The 13,143-nt window shown below is 42.2% G+C and overlaps 1 protein-coding gene across 1 annotated transcript in view; it reads right to left on the bottom strand.

Moving 5' to 3' along the window:
* Positions 1-12,010, bottom strand: part of LOC133344908 (uncharacterized) — an 842,858-nt gene extending 830,848 nt beyond the window's left edge. Inside the window, exon 1 of the mRNA XM_061555235.1 lies at positions 11,785-12,010. The gene's annotated coding sequence lies outside the window, so the exon portion shown is untranslated. The remainder of the gene's footprint in view (positions 1-11,784) is intronic.
* Positions 12,011-13,143: the final 1,133 nt, after the last annotated feature.

The raw sequence follows: 13,143 nt of genomic DNA, 5'->3' as shown, positions 1-13,143 counted from the left end.
CCGAACCCTGACCCTGTTTGACCCTGAGCCAGATTTCTTGTAGAGCAAGCATTTCTGTTTGGTTCTAGCTCTGCATTGAAAATAGACATTGGAAAACTAGCTATACCGTAAGGGCCTTGTTGCTGGTTTGATGGAAAAAAGGGGCATTAGTGAGTGAAAAAGCAAGAGAACAAGTAAGCAGTTGAGTGAGTGGGTTAGTGAGTGAGTAAATGAGTGAGTTAGTTAGTGAGTCAAAATGAACTAGGCCATGATTGATATAATATTATCTATCATTCTTTGTAATGAAGGTAGAAACATATTTTCTTTTCTTTTGTAACCCATGCTGGGTTTGGTAGCACATGTCTGTAATCCAGCACTGAGGTGAGCTTAGTGCTTTGAGACTCAATGGGGCTCTGAATAAGAGTGGTGCAGCAAATTAGTTTCTGTCTATGTTATTGTGTCATATGCCTGGTTTCCTTCAATGTGCAATTTATAAATTAGGAAATCGATAACTATTCAAATGAAATGGATCGACCACACATCTCAACGTACGACCCTCATGAAAAATAATCTTGAGACCCGGTTGTGTGTTTCTTGGTTAACCAAACGAGTATGGAAAACATTCTGTGATTAATGTTCAATCCCAATGGGTAGCACACGGTGTTGGAGAGTAAATATCACCAAAGCAGATTATGGTGTTCTTTGCACACAGCCTCCTATTTACAAACAAGTTTCATTTTGATGAACTGGCCATATAATTCTGCTGCAGGGTGCTCCCGAAAAAATATATTGAGACTCGGTGCAGCTTGCTTTTATAGGGGACATAATTATTACACTGGGCTGTATAAGCCTCTGAGGCATGATTGACCTCATGCCCTGCTAATGAAGTGGGCCAAATGGGAATGCACTCAAAATGAGTACAAAAAACGTTTTGATGCCAACACGACGTACGCATGGCACTGTGCTGTACCCGAGTGGCATGTCTGTTTCCATTTTGCATGGGTTAGATATGGCAATGAAAGTCCAGATGCGGCAGAGGGTTGAGGAGAGATTGGTGGTGCAGTAGTTAGAGGGCTCAGCTCACATTGACTTGAGGGTAACAACAATTAATCACCTCCATGATTAGTAAAATGAGTACCACTTTGTTAGAAGTCAATGGTGGCCTACCTCTGGGTCAACTAATAGATGAGTACTATGCTATACCTGCCGTGAGTCACGAAACAATTACAATTTAAAACAATTCGAGTGTTGATTAATTTCACCGATTTACCTATTTGGGTGCCTATACCCTATCATCATTAACATCATCATCGGGCATGATGATAATGAAGATGGACGGCTTCTTCCTCCTTTGAAACGTTGACACGTGAGAGGAAGCCAGTATGCGCAGAAAAGCCAAGAGAATAGCAGCGAAAATCCAGATAGATCAGCAGCCTACCTGCTGTACTACATTGCAGTCCTCCAAGTGGTTTATTGCCTCTCATACAAGGTGGTTCCATTCTTGTATGTATGATCTGTTAACCTTGCCACCGGATGCAAATTGACACCTGACACACAAATACAAAGAAATCCTCCGTAGAGCCTTTGTGTCTCCAGCGGCGATGTGTACATACCGCACCAGGTACTTATTTGAGGCCGAGTCGACCTAGGGGAGGCCCAGGACCGGTTCAGATAATCGTCACTGGTGTTGGCCGTGAGCAGGAATCAAACTCGAGTCACCGGGTTCGTAGTGCGGCGCAATAAACCACGACACTACCGCTCCCCACCTGACATAGAACACACGCACACAAAATGCTTGAAAATTAAAAAATATTTTCTCCAAACAGTTTAAAAACACATTCTTATTAGCATTGCCATCACCCCCAACACTCTCCCCATTGAGCTCTCACATAACAGTCATGTTGGACAGAATGTAAAACATTTTGGCAATTCTTGAAGCGTTACAAGTGAAGTGCGCTTCGTGCTGCAGCGTGTGCTGCATGTTGCGCAGTATGCGCATCGTCGTGTGTTGGAACAAAAGAGCGTAATCATTTTTTTTAATGGTTCCTCAGCTGTGCCACGGTGAGTGGCAGGAAGGACACACAAGAGAAGGAAATCCTGTGAGCAAAACAGATGCCTTGCAAGTTTTTGCAAAGTTGGCTTCTCTAAGACGAAGCTGGGTGCTTTCTGGTAGAGAATTGCCTGCCCCCATCCTGCCATTGTCCATGAATTGAGGAGGCAGTGGGCTGCAGTGTGTGTGTGTCGAGGTTATATTGTTAAGGGGGTGTCAGGCCATTTTTCTTTGAGATATGAGTACATTTTGCACTTTATCTGCTTAGTAATTTCTGTTTGTACTTAAATTTTGCACTCGAGTCAACTTCACACATGTTGAACATTTATCTAGCTGCGTCATACGATGGAAGACTGCCAAACATCTAATGAAAAGGTTGCAAGTTCAATTGTATATATGGATCGACCCAGATAATTATTACTGCCATGCAATAAACCTTTTTTTGTGTATTAGGGTGTGTGGGAACGTGCACCCCCTAGTGCAGCGGTCGGGAACCTATGGCTCGCGAGCCATATATGGCTCTTCCAGTGACGGCATATGGCTCCCAGACAATTTTGAGTTGAAAAAAAATAATAATAAAAAATAAAAAAAATAAGTTTGGAACTGATTTTAAAATACTTGTGATATTGTTTAATAATACTGTGTCATTTTAAAGTAAACAGAAATTAGTTTTGAAGATAAATTTCACGGGTCACGCCTGCATGAAGCTCAACCTCACCACGTATGAACCAGACTACAAGGCCATCAGCAAAACCATGCAGCACCAGAAGTCGCATTAAAAGTAAGACATATTTAATTTATTATATGTTAAAAATACTATATGGCTCTCAATGAAATATATTTAGAAATATTTGGCTTTTATGGCTCTCCCAGTCAAAAAGGTTCCCGACCCCTGCCCTAGTGTGTGTGGATTAGGTCACTTTAAGGGATCTCAAAGTAAGTCCGTGACCCATTTCTCTGAGAACTCCGTCGAATGACATATCACCAATAGTATATTCAAGATAAAATTGTAAAATAGACAAAAATGCTTGTATCACTTTGTGGTAAGCAAACAGTATTTACCATGTGGAAAAAAATGCTTCACCGAGTTGCAATGTGGAATGACCAACAGTGACCGAGGGACACCAATGGAGATGAGTGCCTCCTGACACATTAATTTGTTTTGAGGAGGCTCTGAGTAAGAATGGCTCGCACAGAAGCAACCGTTGGCATCGTGAAGTTATGTTTGTCCCCAAGTACAGAGAAAACATAGTCTTGTTAACTTTGTATTACGTCTATAAAGGGCCCAAAAGGCAGAAAAAATCTCCTTGGTTTGATAGGGTATGTGCACATGGAACAAAAGTTCGCTCGGTGCCGATATATACCCAAATGCCAATAACTGGCATTCTTGTTTGGACGGCCCCAGCCTTTACCAGGACATTTCAAGCCTGCAGGAAAGTTATGAGCGTATGAGTTACACCCACAGTACTAATGCCAGCACCAGCTGTAAAGATTGACGATGTAAAACACGCATAGGCCTAGAGAGAGTTGTGTTCAAATGTAGTTGAATTTGTGATCTTAAAAAGCAGGTAAATGCATAAGTGGATGTTAGAAATGAGTCCTCCGTGAGTTTTTTTGAGCTTGGTATTTTCGAAATAAATATCAATTCAATTAGAACAAAATAAATATAGTATTAATACAACCTCAACCACGTGTATACATGCATAAATAAAGGTATCTTCCTGCTCAACTGAACATTCAGCAATACTATTTTTGCTGGCAGCCCTGAATCAAGTGGAAATTCCATATGCCTACGACAGGAACCAGTCTCTCCATAGGAAAGTCACTGTTTACATGCCACCAGAAGTGCAACCTTTATCAAGTATAGTATTCATTTTATCTCCCATTGGAAGACTGACAATGATGATGACTGCGGTGAGTTCACTCAGAACGGTGGTATAAGTTGCACATTTCTATGGCAGGGCGCATCCCTGCACAAGGCAACCACTGTTGACTCAATGTGATGTATAATTGCACCCAGTATCGATAAAGACTTGAGTGCAAGTCAAGTCACGTAAAAAAGTATCATCTGTACATGCCGAGGCAGGTCCCTTTTTGGGAATGAGTCACCAGAAAATGAGACTCAAAAACTATGTTTTCCTGAATAAACAAACAACTTTACGACCTCACCATTTCTCACATCCATGCAACCTTCGGAAGCACAGAACACGTCCAAATGCACACGAAGCATTTTGTCATTCTGAGTCAGACAACAAATTTATGGATGGCTGTCATTAGGCATGGCCTTTTGCCTGCATGTGGATTTTCATGGACTTTTTCTTCCTGTGGGGAATAGACTAAACATTTGGTGCACTGGTGCATCCCTATTGCGCAGCCTAGTGTCCTGGGGCAGCCTAAATGCCCTAATGTGTTATCTTTTTTATGTGTAACCCCATGCCCTACCCTACCAAGGAACGTCCTTGAATGTCCTACAGCTCCCACTGCCCTGGTGTGTCCTGGCATGGCCGATGGTGTCCTTAAATATCTAGTGTTCCTTCATATCCCCCTATTGTATAATGCAGTTTGCATCCCAGAGAGGACTGGTTTATGCCGTGTGGGGAGGGATACTCTTTGCAAAGCATAAGTCTTTGATCGAGTTTTTATCCAATATTTGATGTATTTAAAGTAATCCGAGCCGTGATATATATTTTTGTTCTAACGAGAACATATTGAGTTGGTCTAACCTCAAAAATACTACGCTTTGTAGCAGATCTGTATTCTGCGGTCTCAGTATTAACTCAACTGCTGACAACAGCATGCTCCCTTTGAATTTATATTTGGAATAGTTTTTTTTATAAATTTAATCGAAATTAAAGTAATCCTACAATGAATTACACAATGTATACTGAGCAAATAGTAATCTGGTTGCATACTGAAATTGGAAGAGTAATAATACAGAATTAGTAATGCACGCTCAGGACACAACTCTCCAACACTGGGTGTGTATGCCTCATGGAATCTGCATAACAAAGCTCATTATGTTGTCTATGTATATATAAAGTCATCATCTTCTTCCACATAGTCTCAACTGTCATAACTGAAAGTGGTTCTTATTCAAAATCACTTTGATCAGCACTTGCAGCACAAACCTCTGGTTCCTCTATCGTGAATTCCACTATATTACAGCAAAGCCAAATGTGAGAATCAAATTTTTTATTTATCCATGGTAAATTAAATTAGCCTATGTAGCTCTTTTTAACAGATGTCCAGTAGGGGTGGGTCAGAAAGTTACAAAAGTCAAGTGTCTCCCAACTCAAATGAGTATGGGGCAGGGCAGTACTTTGATGAAGGCAGCCAGCAGTTGCGCTCATGGAACTGTCTGCTGGCTGACTCAATGTAAAGCATTGGCGCCCGGACACTGCATACAGCAGGGTCTATCTCTGTGCCGCTTTGTAGAATACGAATATTATCCATACGTACGGACTTCAACTAAACTAAACTATCTTTATTTACCAGGTAAGGCCCCCTGAGATATATAGCTCTTTTTCAGAAGCGACCTGGCCACAAATAATAGCTGAACGAAGTGGCTAATCACGTGGAAATATAATGCAGCCAAATACTTTAAACGCACGTTTCTATATGTGGAGAGAAAACCTGGATGAGCCGGAGAAAGTCCACACGACCACGGAGAGAACACGAAATCTCCAAATATACGGGCGTCAGGGTCAGGATCGAACCCACAACATCCTGTATACCAGGCGAGGTAGTTAAAATCTCGCCACCGCTGCACTCCCGATTAGCTAACATTTGATCAGCTAACACTTGATTGGTGGACACTGTTACATGAGAACCATATCACGCGCAGATGAGGATAACCCCACTACGGAGGCTACCAGTTATCTTAAACATCCCACCCCACCAAAGACTTGCCACCAAGCTGCATGCGGCACCAGAGCTATTGCTCCACATCGACATCTTTAAGCTTCCGCCCTTGCGTCTTAAGTCCTAATCCCCGTTTGCACTGCTGGGGTGAGGAATGGAGACACATGCACGCGCCTAACAAGGACCTCATATAGTAGTAGGCTCTTACCCTTTCAACTGGTACAAAACTGACACCTTTATACAAGGCATCATGTTTGCAATAACCGCAACACAAGCAGTCAAAATGCAAACAAAAAGAAACAACTCTGATAATGGTAATGATATGCACTGTCATTGAAGTTGATTGGTCCACACCCGAGACAGCTTTCCTTCGAGCCTAGTCTCCATTGGTGTTGGACCAGATGACGCCAAAAGGCGTACAACTCAAAAACAGCGCACTATCAGAGTACTGAGAGCTCGGGGTAAGCATTTACACTATGAGACCTCCTTTACCAGTGGCAAAATATAGTAGTAGGTTTTTACCCTTTAAACTGGTACAAAACTGACACCTTTATACAAGGACCTCATAAGTGATCCGCCAATGCAGGTGCCCAGATTCGACCTCCCAAGGCATCGGTGGGTTCAGTTGAACCGCCACTGCCGTGACCACGGCGTGTGTGCAGATTTGAAACACCGATGGGGCCTACGTGACAGCTGCCCACTGTGTGAATGTGGGGAGCAGGAGACTACATCCCACGCCGTGTCTGGATGTGAAGTGTGATGACAGGGCGCGCAGGGAAGTCTTGCTGCCCTGCATGCGCTAGAGGAGGAGGAGGCTGTCTTGTGGCTCTGTGGCTACGGGGGCTGATGTTTACTCAGAGGACATTGTTTAATGCTGTGTGACTGTGCAGTTACATGTAACAGCATTCTCCAAATAAATATGCAGTACTCATCACCATTTGTGATCCTTAGTCAACGGTGGGAATTCCATGACAGATAGTGTTTCCCCTTTAGGTGAACATCAGAAAATAACTGTTATGTTCTCACAAATTTGCCGAATTTTATCAAACCTGAATTCGGATGTTGATGCGCTGATGCGCTGATGTGCAACCCCTAACTGGGATTTAAATATATGCAATATATCCTCCTTTAAATGCATTCCAATTCATATATATATATATTAAAATGCCTATTAAGTGCACCTTTACATCTACATGTATAAAACACACACACACTTTTACCTCCCCTTCTCACCCAAAACGTATGAAAATATATTCTCTATAAGGCACAATCTGCTGCTATGGCCTGGGGTTCATTGGCCCCGTCTGCCTCACCGGAGGAGAGGTTGTTGGGGGGAAATTTGTCATCAGAGCCAACATGACAGGACATGTAGACACAATTACTCACCAAGCACCCCCGGCATGCGAACCTGCCCATGCACACACCGTGGGTATGAAATAAATAAAATGAGACGCACACTTACCACTCCTGCACATACAATTTGGACTAAAATGTTAATGGTAATTTATGGAAATTTGCAAAGAGATTCTGTATTTGTACGTCTGCAGTGGGGAGTAGTGTTGCAGTGACTCTCACACGGCACTACAATCCTAGATAAGTATGATTAAACAACCGCCATGGCTATTATGGCATGGGAAGGCCTTCATCCAGCATTGGATTGACAAAGGGCTTTACAAAAACAAAGATCCCCCGTATAGCCTTACAAGACTGTTGGGGAAAGTGCTGTTAGCGAGCACCTATGAAGACCGACACCCACACGAGGGGATGGATGGCCAGCACCATCCCTGACCGCCTTTGTCTACCCAGTGACGATGCTTGCACACTGCACCAGGTACTCATTTGAGGCTGAGTCGACCTAGGCGAGGCCCAGGACCGATTCAGATAATCGTCACTGGTGTTCGTGGCAGCACGGTAACCGTTGCACTACAGCTCCCTACTAAAGGGCTGTACATAGACACATGCACACACGTGCACATTGCAGTTAAAGTCAAGTCGAAGGGGGATCCCTGCTCAAACGAGCATTTGTTTCGTGCTCATCTCCATTGGGGGCCCTGGGACAGCAGTTAATGTTCCACATTCATACTGAGAGAGCCAGTCCTCTCCAATGGACATCCACTGTACGGAATTCACACAGTGATTCTCATTTACTTCACCTTGGAGAGTTGATTAACTTAGCGAGCCACCCTGTCTGGGATTTAAACTCATGACCACCAAATGTGAGTCAAGTGCTATAACTACAGCAGTCCCCGGCCAGATCAATGCAAATTCACAAAGTTTTGTATTGAATACGATTAATGAAGTGGAAACAGAAAATGATCAATACCTGCATTTTGGAAAAACCATTAATTTTTAAACAAATATATAGTGTATATTAGTCTGAAATCCTTCCTAATAGATAACAGCAATTTTTGTTAATAAATGAAGGGCATTTTTAACTCCTGATAAAATGCTGTGATTACTTTTTTATGCCGTTGACCTGAACAAACCACGTTTGTGTTCCTTGCAATAAGGCAAGCAAGTGCGTGCATGCATATTGGCATGTGGATGTGTGTATCATGAGACCTCCTTTGCCAGTACCAAAATATAAGAATAAGTTTTCCCCTTTTTTTCTGGCAACAAAACTGAAACCTTTTTTTACAAGGAATTATGTCTGCATTAACCACAATACTTCTGCTAATATATGCATTGTCCTTGAAACTGACCAATCAAACTGACCAATCAGTTTCAAGGACAATGCATATATTAGCAGAGTGTGTTTTTTGTTTGCATTCTGACCATAAGTATTGTGGTTAACGCAGACATAAAAAAGGGGGAAAATCATATTCTTAGATGTGTGTACATGCGCTTCATAGGTGCTCGCAAAACAGCACTTGCCCGAGCAATCTTTTAAGGCTATACAGGGAATATTTGTCTTTGCACGCGTCTATGTGCACGCTTGCATATGTCCGTGTGTGTTTTGTGTGCGATCGTGACGATGTTCAGGCGAAAGTAATGGATTTGAAGGGAAACCACACAACCCGCCGGCACAGTCATGTAGGGGCTTGGTTGCTGTCAGGGTGAGTAACTGATGATAGCTATTTCCCAATTCTAAAGATGCCCCCTGGGATACGGTCTGAGCTTTGTTGATGCGTGTGACAACCACTGGGCCGAGGGGCTTTTATCAGCTAAAGCTGTGCACACATTGGGCATATTCGCAAAGGTGCTTAGAGTCACAACCCACAACATGTACTGCATGTCCCGAGTCCCATCGCCTGCTCTCCACCCCATAAACGTCCCAAAACAAGAAATACCATGTCCTCCTCATCCAAATTTAAATATAACTAAACCCATCGCACTGTTCGCACAAGTGCGTGGCTTGATGGCTTCTTTAAAGCAGAGATGTGCAGTGTTAGGGGAGTTACTTCTGAAAGGCGTTTGGTATCGGATTACTGTTGAGGCAAGGTTTCAGAAGTGATGTAACAACAAGCCTGTAGTTGGTATTTTCGATGTTACTAATAGAACCACTTTTGTTATATTTCTGCAAGTTAACTGCATTATGTTTTTTTAACTATGGGGATAGTACCACTGCTGATTTGAGGGACAACAGTATGTATCTATATGCTTTGATTTTTGCTGCACTTTCCATAAATCTAAGCTGCTGACATGATGATCATTTACCCACTCTAAATTTGTTGGAGTAAGTTACTTATTAAATAAGAAAGAATACCAATGATTTAACTGGTCTATGCCAAAAATAAGAATCTGATAACACACTCAATTGGGGTATTATATACAGTCAAGGAATAAGCATTACCTGCTGTAATTTCATGACTGTAAATACACTACTCTTTGGATGTGTATTGTTCCACTTTGACTATTATCAAGATCAAACACTGTGTCCTTCATTTCAAACACTGAATGTGTATGCAGTCATGAATGCAATCGTTCTTATAATGCATGTTAAAGTAATTAACGACAATTGCCCCAGGTATTTTAAACTGAATTAGAGTGCAATATTACGTTTTATTACTATTGGTACGGCATTGCAATGTAAACAAGTGTATTGTGTGTTTGCGCACTGTTTTTTGTACTCTAAGTATTTATGGTTGGATTGCACAGTTGGTCAATCAACTCGCGAACGGAAGGCGCCGAGGTCAAATCCCAGCCGAGGGTTGACTCATCCCTCTGGGGGTCGATTATATCGGTACCACTTCGTCGGGAAGTCAACCAAAAATACTTTTCCTGTCATGGGAATGTGGACTTTTCACCAATGCCTTACTGTATTAACGGGGATGCACTTTGAGTTGATGTTCATGCGAATATTTTGAAGACCATGTTAGTTATACTATTTATAAAATGCTTACATGCGGAACGGCGATTGTTCAATCAAAACTTGACCCAGAAATATAAGCAGAATCTGTTCCAAATCTGTATAGACAGCTGCAGTTTTACAGGGCAGCATATATACATTTCCACTCAAGTTCTTTTAAAGAAAAAAAAAACATTTAGTTTGGGAATAACCAACATTTTACTAGTGAGTTATCAAATTTAGATGCAAGTTGATATTTTCAAGTAAACACTGGGTTTCAGGACCTCAATCTTCACTGAAGCCTTGAATCAGTCTAAACGCAAGTAATGTGTATAACCCGGTAAGAGCCCAATTCACATGGCTTGGAAAACATAACAATTGGGCCGATGCCAGCTTCAACGTTCTTATATGTCTGTTAACCAAAAAAATCAACGCCTGCCAATGCAGCATCACCAACTAATTATTTCTTTCACACATTGCTGCTGGTACATCGGCATGATTGGTTCAGCAGAGGCGCAGGTGGTGTTTGTGAGTGGCAGCACCACTTCCCAACTGAATAATTCTGGCACCAAACAAGCAAATCTGAAATTTCTGAATGTTCTCGTCTTTCATTAGAACCACACTAATTACTCCCATTCAGCTGTTATTGTTGGTTTGAGGCTCCACACCACACCTTACTGGGTGTTTCCCATGTTATTACTTGTGAGTACATGGGCGTACTGTTCTAAAAACCCCAGGGCTTTGACGAGATTGGGGTTTTGTTTACTTTTATTATTTATTTTCATGAGACGATTAGACGTACGCACACACACATACCTTAACGTGCACTTCACATTATGTTCATGTGTATTTGAAATGCTATTGTTTGCATATTAGTATGATTTCTAAAGGAATACAATGCTGCGGAAATTATTTCCAAATACTTTTCCTGATCTATGCTTCTCACAAACGAATGTGCTTTGATGAAGAATGTCTACCTATTTTTGATATCACAGTTTTAGTATCAACTCAAAAATCAACAAATTAACACGTGCACACAGATACATACATGTATGCATATCAAAATATGTATACACACAATCTTCGTCCACGCTCATACATTTATAGTGACATCGCTGGATGTCAACAGGCTGTGGGTGCAATACCGGCTCTAGAGGGGCACGGCGTGCGCTGAATAATAGCGCTAGTGGCACCATGCTTTAAGTGCAGTGCCGACCCGACAGGACAAGGTGTGTGGGTGCCGACCTAAGGATGAGGTTGTGTGAGGCCATAGCACTCTGATTGACCCGGGAGGACACGTGACCAGTTAAGTTGACAAAGGGGCCCCAAGAGGGGGCGAGGGGGAGGTCACGTGATTGGGACCCAGGTCCTTCCCGAGGATTCTGGAAGGTGGCCGTGGCCAAGGGCGGAGCCGGCCACGCCACAGAGGATATAAGCCGGGTCCATGACTAATGTGTAAGAGATTCTCGCAACATTTTTCATATATGATATTTTTTCAATAACATTGAAAATTGTAAAACATTTTAAGATTTAAATACTTTTACAATGTAAACATTTTTAACAAATTTTATAACAAAAAATTCTGAGCAACAATTGTCCATCTTACCTTCCAGAGTTTTTTTTTTATAGCTCGCAGGTTAAATCAGGTGCCCAGGGTTTGTCTTGATCCCCGACAGGCATGCCGAAATATGTCTTGTAGGCCTGACACATCTTAGCGGATGCTTCCACAGAGTACTTTTTCGCTCTTGTCTTGATAAATTGGCCACAGCAAAATGCGTCTGCCGGATGCTTGCAGCCTCTTGATGCCATCTCAGAAAAATGCAGATATGTATCCACTTAGGCAGCTGGAACTAAACTGAACTGGTGGGCTTAAGGCACCTGTATTTATACTCCTATTTATATTACTGTAAAGTTCTCGAATGTTCTAGAAGTTACTCCAAGTTTACTCAGCACTGAATCTATCTGGAATGTTCTGGAAAATATCTAAATTTCAAAATATCACTGTCCTGGTCACAAAAGCAAAGTTTGTGGGGAATAATAGGCATTTTCTGTACTTTTGAGGCATAAGCAATTAGGAAATAACACTTACTACCCAGGAACAAATTTCGTGTTGGATATACATCTCTTGTACAGGGTGATGAAACGTCTCTATGCAATAAATGGCTCCGCACACAACCTTCAAACCATGAACTGAAGTGAATATGAAAAGAACCCATTTTACAACACATTACGTGCAGAAGAATTGAACAGTGCATCTCAGGACACGTGCTGAGGGTTAATGGTCAAAGGCTCCAAACGTTTGCAAATATTGTGAATCTATAATTTAAAAAACTGTTGTGCTGCTCCTTGTACATTGATCACACCGAAATGGAGCCATAATCTGCATGAAAATGACGTGTTATGTGAAAATATTTTATTTTACCAGATAAGGCCCACTGAGATATATAGCTCTTTTTCAGAAGCGACCTGGCCACAAATGGTAGCCCAATGAAGTGGCTTATCACGTGGAAATGTATAGAAGCCAAATACCCGAAGCGCATGTTTCTAAATGTGGAGGGAAAAACCGGACGACCCGGAGAAAAATTCACACGTCAACGGGGGGGGGGGGGGGGGGGGGGGGACCATGCAAATTCCAAATTTACAGGCGTCAGGGTCGGGATCAAACCCACGCACTCATGCATACCAGGTGAGGTAGTTAACACCTCGCCAAGGCAGTATAGCAAGTATGTTTCTTATGTTCTTACTTGGTTTGTGTGTTTTATCAGAAGCGTTCAACTTCCACCAATGTGTGTCGATAAAAAATGGGACAATCGGAAGCAGAATCCCCCATAACACGTTCCTTCGGAGTGGGCAGGTAGGAACTTGGTTGGACAGCGCATTCGTGCACGAGACAGACAAATAATCCCTGGTGGGCAAGTGTGGAACCTGTTGTTCCTACCTGTATACAAGATCACGTGACTTGAGG

This window comes from Lethenteron reissneri, chromosome 20 (assembly GCF_015708825.2).
Source record: "Lethenteron reissneri isolate LAM-NWPU_2019-01 chromosome 20, ASM1570882v1, whole genome shotgun sequence".
NCBI classification, from domain to species: Eukaryota; Metazoa; Chordata; class Hyperoartia; order Petromyzontiformes; family Petromyzontidae; genus Lethenteron; species Lethenteron reissneri.
The sequence above is the reverse complement of the archived record's forward strand: the minus strand, read 5'-3'. Positions and strand labels throughout refer to the sequence as shown.